This window comes from Theobroma cacao, chromosome 10 (assembly GCF_053813885.1).
Source record: "Theobroma cacao isolate CCN51 chromosome 10, ASM5381388v1, whole genome shotgun sequence".
Taxonomy (NCBI): Eukaryota; Viridiplantae; Streptophyta; class Magnoliopsida; order Malvales; family Malvaceae; genus Theobroma; species Theobroma cacao.
The window spans coordinates 27032967-27042400 of NC_142648.1; positions in this window are offsets into that span (position 1 = coordinate 27032967).

The following is a 9434-nucleotide window of genomic DNA, read 5'->3' on the forward strand; positions in this document are numbered from 1 at the left end:
AACAAGTACAGGACTTAAGCCCCGACAAACTCCCCTTTATAAAGCAAAAGAGATACGCGATGCTATCTACAAAACATTCGGAAAATATCCTGAAATCTCATGTGGCAAAGTTAATAACACTGGCAAACTCCTATTGAATGAGATCCGCTTATGCTTTGAAAGGGCAAATCCACCTTTCGTCCTTCGAGACTGTCCCAAGAGAAATTCGACTAGATGTTCGAATGGCAATGACCAATTAAAATTTCCTCCACGAACTAGTAGAGTGTGAGAATTGTAAACTATGTAGCTAATGGCTTGCTTTATTAAATAATAGTGTAATGAACAAATGCTCTTCTTATCTAGAGGAGAGTTACTCTTTCTTGTTGTAATGTAAATCAATTATTTTCATTTTTGTATTTCTGTCCTTTTTTTAATTTAGATTTAGATTTTATTTTTATTTTTTATCTTATTTTATTCTTTACTTACATTTATTATTTGTCCAAATTCAATTGAGTTTCCATTGGGTCTTTAAAGCTCCCAGTCCCTGTTTGGCCTTGAGGAAACCATCAACTAGTTTCATGCTTTGTTCTTTAGTCTAGAAAGTTATTAGGTCTAGGGGTTCTGCGGTCAGATGGAGCTTGGATCTAGGCCAATCTACGCTATTTAAGGAGGGTCCTCTCTTCTTTGGAGAAAAAAGAAGAAAGAAAGCTTTGACGGCTGGAAGAAGAAAAATAGAGCAACCCAAAGAAAAAAAATCCTTTTATAGTTAGGGTTTAGTTGAGGAAAGATCTGAAGATGGCTTGGGCTGTTGTTTGGGTTGTAATTCAGCAGGCTCGAAGCTGGTCCTTGGCAAGACGGGTTTGGACAGTGAGTTGGGCAAAGAAAGAAAGGTGTAAACCTATTTTTACAACCTAAACTTCTTCAGACATTTCTTAGCCCAAGCTTAGGTAAATGTCTTGATCTCTTTATTTGTTGGGCTTTGTATTGGGTTGGTCTGTTTTTTTTTTGTCATTTAGTTTGTTTAATTGTTTATTTTATTTGTTTTTTTATTTAGTCTATATTATTTGTAAAAAAGTAATACAATAAAAAGAATAGGTCAATATATGGGAAAATATCTATGTCCATCATAGAAAATATATGCAAATGAGAATAAAAAATATATAAAAGTATAATTTAGTAAAGTTCAAGAAACATATATGTATAGAAATATTTTATTTTATTTTTTTCCTAAACTTATGTTAATATGAATAAAGTGATATGAAAGGATTTTAAGGATGATAATAATAGTAAAAAAATATAAGCATAAAGATAATATAAAAAAATGATAAACTTCTAACCATTTCATATCATTATTATTTCATGCATAAATATTCATGTCATGTATTTTTGGGTAAATATTGTTGTGCAAACAAATAAGGACTTCGATAACGAGACTCTTTCAGGAGGCTTGTAAGGATAAGTCTCCCAAGAAACTCTCTAGATGAGAAAGTGATTTTAGATTTGGCTATGCTTTCAACAAAAAGTCATCATTTGTATTAAATAAATTGAAATCTACATCATGATATGTTTTGAAATGAACAATGTCTCTGATGATGAGACCTGTTCAGGAAGTTTGTAAAGATAAACTTGCCCAAGAAATTCTCTAGATGAGAATTTGTTCTTGTGTTTTACCGAAGAGATGGAAGGGCAAGTTTCTTAAGAAACTCTATAGATGAGAAAGTGTACTTGGATTTTACTAGAAAGATGGGAGGAGCTGGGAAACGCTTTCAATAAAATATTGTTGATTGTAATAAATAATTAGGAATGTACATCTTGCTGATATATATTTTGTATATGATTGATGACTCTGACAATGAGATCTTTCCGTGGAGCTTGTAACGATAAGTTTTCTCAAGGAATTCTTTAACTGAGATGACAGTCTCGAATTTTACGAGAAAAATGGAAGGATCCAAGAAATGTGTTCGATAAAAAGCTGTTGATTGTAATAAATAATTGGAAACTTGCATTTCATTGACACATGCACTAATATGCGAATAATGGTATTGATGATGAGATTTCCTCATGAAGCTTGTAGAAGCTTGTAAAGATAAGCTTCCCGAGAAATTTTCTAGGTGAAAGTGCATTCTTGGGTTTTACCAGAAGGATGGAAGGACATAGCAAATTGTCTTAATAAACTATCATAATTCATATTTAATAATTTGAATTTCGTAACATTCATCATCTTTGAATTCCATACTCATCATGCTTATTCAAATTTTTGAAATAAAGTTGGAACGATAATCTCAACGATGAGATTTTTCAAGAAATTTGAAAAGATAAGTTTCTTGGAAAAATTTCTAGATAAAAAGATATTCTCAAATCTTACCAGAAAATTGAGAGGATTCGGGAAATATATTCAATAAAAAGATTATCATTCATTGTCAAATAAAATCAAGAATAGGAATAAAAAATGGAAAGAATAAGGATTAACGAAATATCCATGGGAATAAAATTAAAAATTAAGATCAAAATAGGACAACAAATTATTATCTGGTATCGTTCATTGAACGGTACTCATGGGATGTTAAGCCTTCCCCATGTGTAACCATGCTCCTTGACCCAAATTCAATTACGTAGACTAGTCTCTATCTAAAATTAATTTGAGACCTCATAAAAATTAATAGATTTAATCAGGTGGCCAATCACACATAATAAAAAAGTTTGGTAATGACTCTCACATTTTCACGTCGAGGTGGATGAGTTCTCAAACCTGCATGTAACGACATTTATACCATCTGTTAATATCAATTGTTTAAGAACTACCATCTAATTATTTCAAACTCTCTTCTCTATTTAACTCACATCATTTGTTCAATAATCCTATCTTACTCTCACTATTAGTTCACTTCTCTCACCTTCGTGCTTTCCTTTCACCACACGTCTGGAGCTACCATCCAACTTCTACAAGTGAATAAAGCCATCCAAAAACCTGCCCTAATCTCCTTACCCTTCCCACAAAAGTGAAGCAAGGGTACTCAAAAACTCCCCTCTATACTACGTACACTAGCAATACTATAAAATCACCTAAGTCCCTCCTCTCTAAACCTCATCTTCCTCCTTTTCTCAGTTTAAGTCCTCCTTCCTCATAATGATGAGTTTCCACTTTATTAAACCAAAATGTTGCCTCCTAGCTATTACATTTCAGACCTCAACATTTAGGACACAATAGGATTGGAGCACCTGCAATACTCCTTTTAAGAATTCTTTATAAAAACAACATCCTAAACAACAATAAAGCTAATAGCATAAATTGTCACCACTAAGCATAGAAAAAATTTGATCTATATTGATCATTAATTTAGCCAGTGAGTCAATAAATGAATTTGCTTTTTCAATTTGAAGACATGAACAGAATGAACCATACCGATATCATATTTGAATTTGTCAATATCATTTAGTTCTTTCCACAAGTCCTACAGTCTCAAACTAAATTGGCACACTCAATTAATAGCACTTTAAGATCAGATTCAACAATAAGAATTTTCTTTCCTCTCTTATTGTCTCCCCCAACATCCAAAAGCAAAATACATGCAAAGAAAGATATCTATTACATATATAAGGATGAATTTGAATTCATGGTGGGCTCTTCTATTCCAACAATTGTTTCTTTACCTTTTCTGGTTATATGCTTTACTAGAATTAACTTCTATGATTTCTTTTTCCAACCCATTTTTGGTTATTGGAACTTGACTTTGTTTTTGCATCACGGTCTTGTTGCTATTGTTCTAATTTCTTCTCCAATACATATTTCTGGATCCATATATAGCCAGATTTTCCCAAACTTTGAAGTCCATTAACCACCTTCCATCCAAACCCCATATAGAGCTTTTAGAAAGCTCTCATCCGAATTGCTGACAGATCTCTCTCATTATCTCAATCTACTACAGCTACACACGCTTTCTCTTGCACCGCCGTTCATGAGGTAATTTTTATCAATAGTCTCTTATTTCTTTTTCAAATAAGATGAGGAAATTGCTATCAGCCTATCTCTGTTAAAGGTTCTGTAGCCTAAGGCTTGGTTGATCTAAAACAAAGAACAAGAGAAACAGAAAGTAAGATCCAATTAGAACTTGCAGAAATCTTTTTCATCCGTGTATTATCATGCTTTGGGTATGCCACCCTAATATAACATAAGATTGGCTATATACTTGACTTGTTGAAAACTCAGTGATTCCAGCTAGTAAAGATTGAAGAAGAATGAATTTGGGTGTGAAGCAGCTACTGGTTGAAGGAAAGAAGGTAGAAGGGATACTATGTCGTTTTGGTCCTTTATTTAATAACTGAATGAAACGTTTTGTTGTTATGTCATTTTGGTTCTTCATTTTTTGTAATGGCTTAAACGTCAGTCCTTGTGTCATTTTTGTCTAGTCTGTTAAGGCTTTCAGTCACTTTTTTTTTGTTTCTCTTTCTTATAGCCGTTGGGCTTAGTTGTTGTAGTGCACAGGATCCTATGTTTGGAATTCTATGCACAGCTATGTGGTACAACGAGGTTCTTTCTCTAATGCCGAATTTTAAGGCACGGTTACCTTGATGCTTATATATATATGAATACAGAGATATAATTTGGTGGTTTTTTCCCAAATATTTTCTTTAGATGCTTTTACCTTTCCTCTGTGTTTTTTTTCTGGGTTTTATTGGCTGAGTTCTTAGGTGAGCTTGAACTTTCTCATTCTTCAGAAAACTTTACATGGTATCAGAGCTGGTTTTTTTAAGGTGCCTATGAATTGTTTCTTAGTTTTTGGTGATTTAGTGGGTGATTAAGATGGCCACAGCCGGTTTAAATGCTATTACTCCTCCAATCTTTTCAGGAGAGAACTACCCGTTCTAGGCAGTTAAAATGCGTACTTATTTGAAGGCATTTGATTTATGGGATGCTGTTGAGATTGGTGAAATCTTTGTGCAAAGGCATGCCAACCCCACTATTGCTCAGAGCAAGCAGCAAAGTGAGGAGGTTGCCAAGTGGTATAAATCTCTCAATTGTCTTCAAACAGCAGTGTCAAAATCCATTTTTGCTAAGATCATGAATTATGAGAATCCAAAGCAAGTTTGAGAGAGCTTAAGGGAGGAATATCAAGGTAGTGATCGGACGAGGTCTATGCAGATGCTGAATCTATTCAGAAAGTTTGAATTACTAGAGATGAAGGATGATGAAGGTATTCAAGATTATACTGACAAGCTGCTTAGGCTTGTGAATCAGCTCAGACAACTTGGGGAAGAAGTGAGTGATAAACGGATAGTCAATAAAATACTACTCAGCATCCCTGAGAGGTTTAAAGCTAAGATCTCCTCTTTGAAGGACTCAAAAGACCTGACCAGGATCTCCATTACTGAGCTCATTAGTGCCTTGTTAGCTCAAGAGCAGAGGAGAGCTCTGAGGGGAGAAAATCTGGTTGAAAATGCTTTAGTGGCTAAAACAAAAGGATTGAAGAACAAATGAAGTAGTTCTAAGAAGAATGATGGAAAAAAAAGTAAGATTGATGAAGGGAAGAAGGGTAAAATTGTGGATAAATATCTTCCTTGTCATAATTGCAAGAAGAGGAATCATATTGTCAAGTTTTATTGGTACCGACCCAATGTTAAGTGCAGAGCCTATCATCAAATGGGTCATGTTGAGAAGGTGTGTAAGTCAAAGAAATCTGAGGCTTCTGATCAAGCATATGTGGTAGAGCAGGCTGATGAAGTAGAAGAAGTGTTGTTTGTGACTCAGATGGGAGGACATTTTGAGAAGTCAAATATCTGGCTACTAGATAATGCTTGTTCACACCATCTTACAAGTAACAAATCCCTATTTTTTGATCTGGATACTAGCTTCAATTTTAGGGTCAAAATTGGAAATGGTGAATTCTTGAAAATTACTGGAATTGGAACTGTGCCGGTGAATACTGCATCAAGAGTTAAACACATAGCCAATGTGCATGATGTTCCTAAGGCAAGTCAAAATTTACTTAGTGTGGGAAAATTAGCTGAAAAAAAGTATGCTTTGTTATTTAGAGGTAGACAATGTATTGTATTGGATCCATGAGGTTCTGAAATGTTCACTGTAGAGATGCACAATAACTGTTATCCCCTAAATTTGGCCAATACTGATCAAATAGCTTTATATAATGAGTTTGATATTTTAGACCTCTGGCACAAATGTTTTGGACATGTGAACTATGGTTCACTGTCACTCATGTATTCAAGTAAAGTTGTGGAAGGCTTACCTCAGATTGTGAAACTAGAAAAATTGTGTGAAACCTGTCAGCTGGGTAAGTAGGTTAGGAAACCATTCTCTAAAGTAAGTCAAAGAAAGACTACTCAGAAGCTAAAAATAGTCCACACTGACTTATGTGGACCTATGAAGACTCCATCATTGAGTGGAAGTAAATACTATATTGTATTCATTGATGACCTCACAAGGTATTGCTGGATATACTTTATGAAGTTAAAATATGAAGCTTTGAAGTATTTCAAGATATTCAAGGCATCTGCAGAGAATTATTCTAGCATGAAAATTAAGTCTTCAAGAAGTGATAACGACAGGGAGTATACATCAGAAGAATTTGAGGATTTGTTGTTCGAGTGTGGAGTGCAACATCAACTTATTGTCACTTACAATCCACAACAGAATGGGAAAGCTGAAAGAAAGAATAGAACACTTACAGAGATGGGCAGATGTTTGCTGTATCAAGGGAGATTTCCTAAAGAATTCTAGGCTGAGGCAATTGACATTGCTAATTACTTGTTGAACAGATCATATACCAGGGTATTAGGTGATAAAACTCCATATGAAATGTGGTTTGGATATAAACCATTAGTGTCACACTTTAAGATATTTGACTATGTGTGTATGCCAAAGTTCCAGATGTAAAAAGAGCAAAGTTTGATGCCAACGCAGTTGTGGCTGTGATGATTGGGTACAGTGAAGTGACAAAAGGCTACAAACTCTATAATCTTGAGTCCAGGAAAATATTTATTAGCAGATATGTTAATTTTAAAGAAGGGTATTTTTGGAATTAAAAAAATACTACTGTTCAAAGTTTGAGCAATGAAGGAGGAATTGATGAACAACAGCTTCAGAAACAAGTTGATGATGATTCAGATATTGAAAATGAGTCCAAAACTGTCAGGGGAACTAGGACTCTAGAGGAAATTTACAGCAAGTGTAATTTAGCCATGATAGAACCAATCAACTACATGGAAGCTAGTGTTGATAGTAACTGAAAATGTGCTATGGATGCTGAATTCAACATGATTAAGAAGAATAAGACCTGGTGTTGGTCCCGATAATATGTGCTAGAGGAGGGATGAATAGCACAATTTGGCTCTTAACAATATTAGAAACTAATTTCCAGAACTTAAGAAAATAAAAACAGAGTATAAGATGCACAGCAATTTAGAGTGGTTCGGTCCAATACCTATATCCACTACCTTGATTATCCAACCAAAGATTTTCTCAACAATCCACTAAGAATTCGGTGAAATTCACAAGCTTTCACCAAGCTTTACAATGGCTTTTCAAGGCTCAGCCAAAACCTTTTACACTAGTTTTCACGAGCTCAACTAAAACCCAAGGTGGTTTTCCAAAGGCTCAATCACAACCTTTCACAATGGTTTTTCATGGGCTCAACCAAAACCCAAAGTAGTTTTCTAAGGTTCAACCACAACCTACAACAATCAAGTTATCCCAAGCTTGAATAACCCCTTAGAGTGACTCCCTCACTTTAAGAATACAAGAAAAGTAGTAAAAGAAAGTATCTATGATCACTGGTTGATTTGAGTGGTACAAGATTGAGTACTAAATACAAATGCAAAGAGTAGGCGTTTAAGTGCAGTGAAGCTTTTTTGGTTTTTCAACTTTCTATAGCTCAAATCTCATTCAAGGCTTCTAAAAATTTGTTTCTAATTGTTGGAAGACCCTTTTATACTTGGATATGCAACTCTGATCATAGTTTGGCAGTTTATGTCCATTGGAAACAGTTGAGGATGAGTTCTAGCCGTTAATCTGTCTTGTAATACTTTGGTTCAAATTGCAGACAAAGAGCTCTTAGTCGACTAGCTTGGTTGACTAAGTTGATTCTGTTTTTGGTTGCAGATTCTGACAGAGATCACTTAGTCAACTGTCTTAGTCAACTAAGTTGATTTTGTTTCTCAAACTCTTCAGTCCGCTATTTCTTCAATTTGAAATTTGATCTATTTCTTCAATTTGAAAATTGTTCAACCCAAATTCTTCCTTATTTCACCAATAAGCTTCCCCCTTGTTGGATAGTTGCATCTTGTTATTTTTATCCCTCTTTTTCTTTTGATATACTCTTTGAAAAGTTAAATTAATTAATTTCATATATTAATTTCCTGCACACTCAAGTAAAGACATTAGACACAAATAAATGGGAATGTTTTATTATCATAAAAAACTAATGGAGCCAACAATCTCCCCTTTTTTGATGATGACAAAACATTCCTTGATTAACAGCATAATGTATTTTTAACTCTTTTTAGTTTTCTGCAGAAAATGAGGATTGCTCCCCCTAAGTATAAGCTCCCCCTTAGTGTGTGTATATTTTGCTTACTTTATTCTAGCAAATTTTATTCTTATTATATAGAGAGAATGATAGTGTATACTTAGATTACATGTGTATACACATGTGCAGCAATATAGAGTGATTTGCAGCAAGAAACTTTCAGCTGTAAGTGTTGACAGATTTTCATCAATGTTCCAGCAGCTGTCAACAGTTTATTGATTTCAGATTATGTCTGCATCATTCATGTTTCAATTGATATACTATACACACCATCTATATCTATTTACAAACAGAAATTATTCATAATGCCATAACAAAAATAATTTATTAGCATGTAAATAAATATCAGCATAGCATCAGCAGATTTTGTTCATGACAATAAAAATACCAAAATAGTAAAATATCAGTAGACTTCAATTTGTAATAGTTAAGCAACATAGGCATATCAGCATTCATGTTTCACATACAACCATGTAAACAACAAAATTAAAACTGAGTGTTTAAGTGCCACCATGGCACAAATAACAGTTAATCAAAAAGCATTCTGAAATTGCCCTTAGACTATTTTTGCTTCCTATCTCCTATTTTTCTAAGTTCATGCACCCCTAGTTCTGTTTTCTTTCCTTTCCTAGGTTCCTTCCTGGTTCCTCTACCCAAACATTTTTTTTGATTTATTCTCTGGTTTCTGCATCCCTGGTTCATGCACCCATGATTCTGCCATTCTACTCCCCTTTTTGTCACCATCAAAGGAAGGGGCGTTCTAGTAATCTGAGGTGTTAAAGGATGAGGATTCAGTGTCAAAGCGAGTGTTGAGAGGAAAAGAAGAGGGTTATCGGAGATGTGATGATTTTCTAGGGGAAGGTTCTAGTGAGGATTTATCTGAAACATGGACTGGACTTTGAAGAGAAGAGGTTG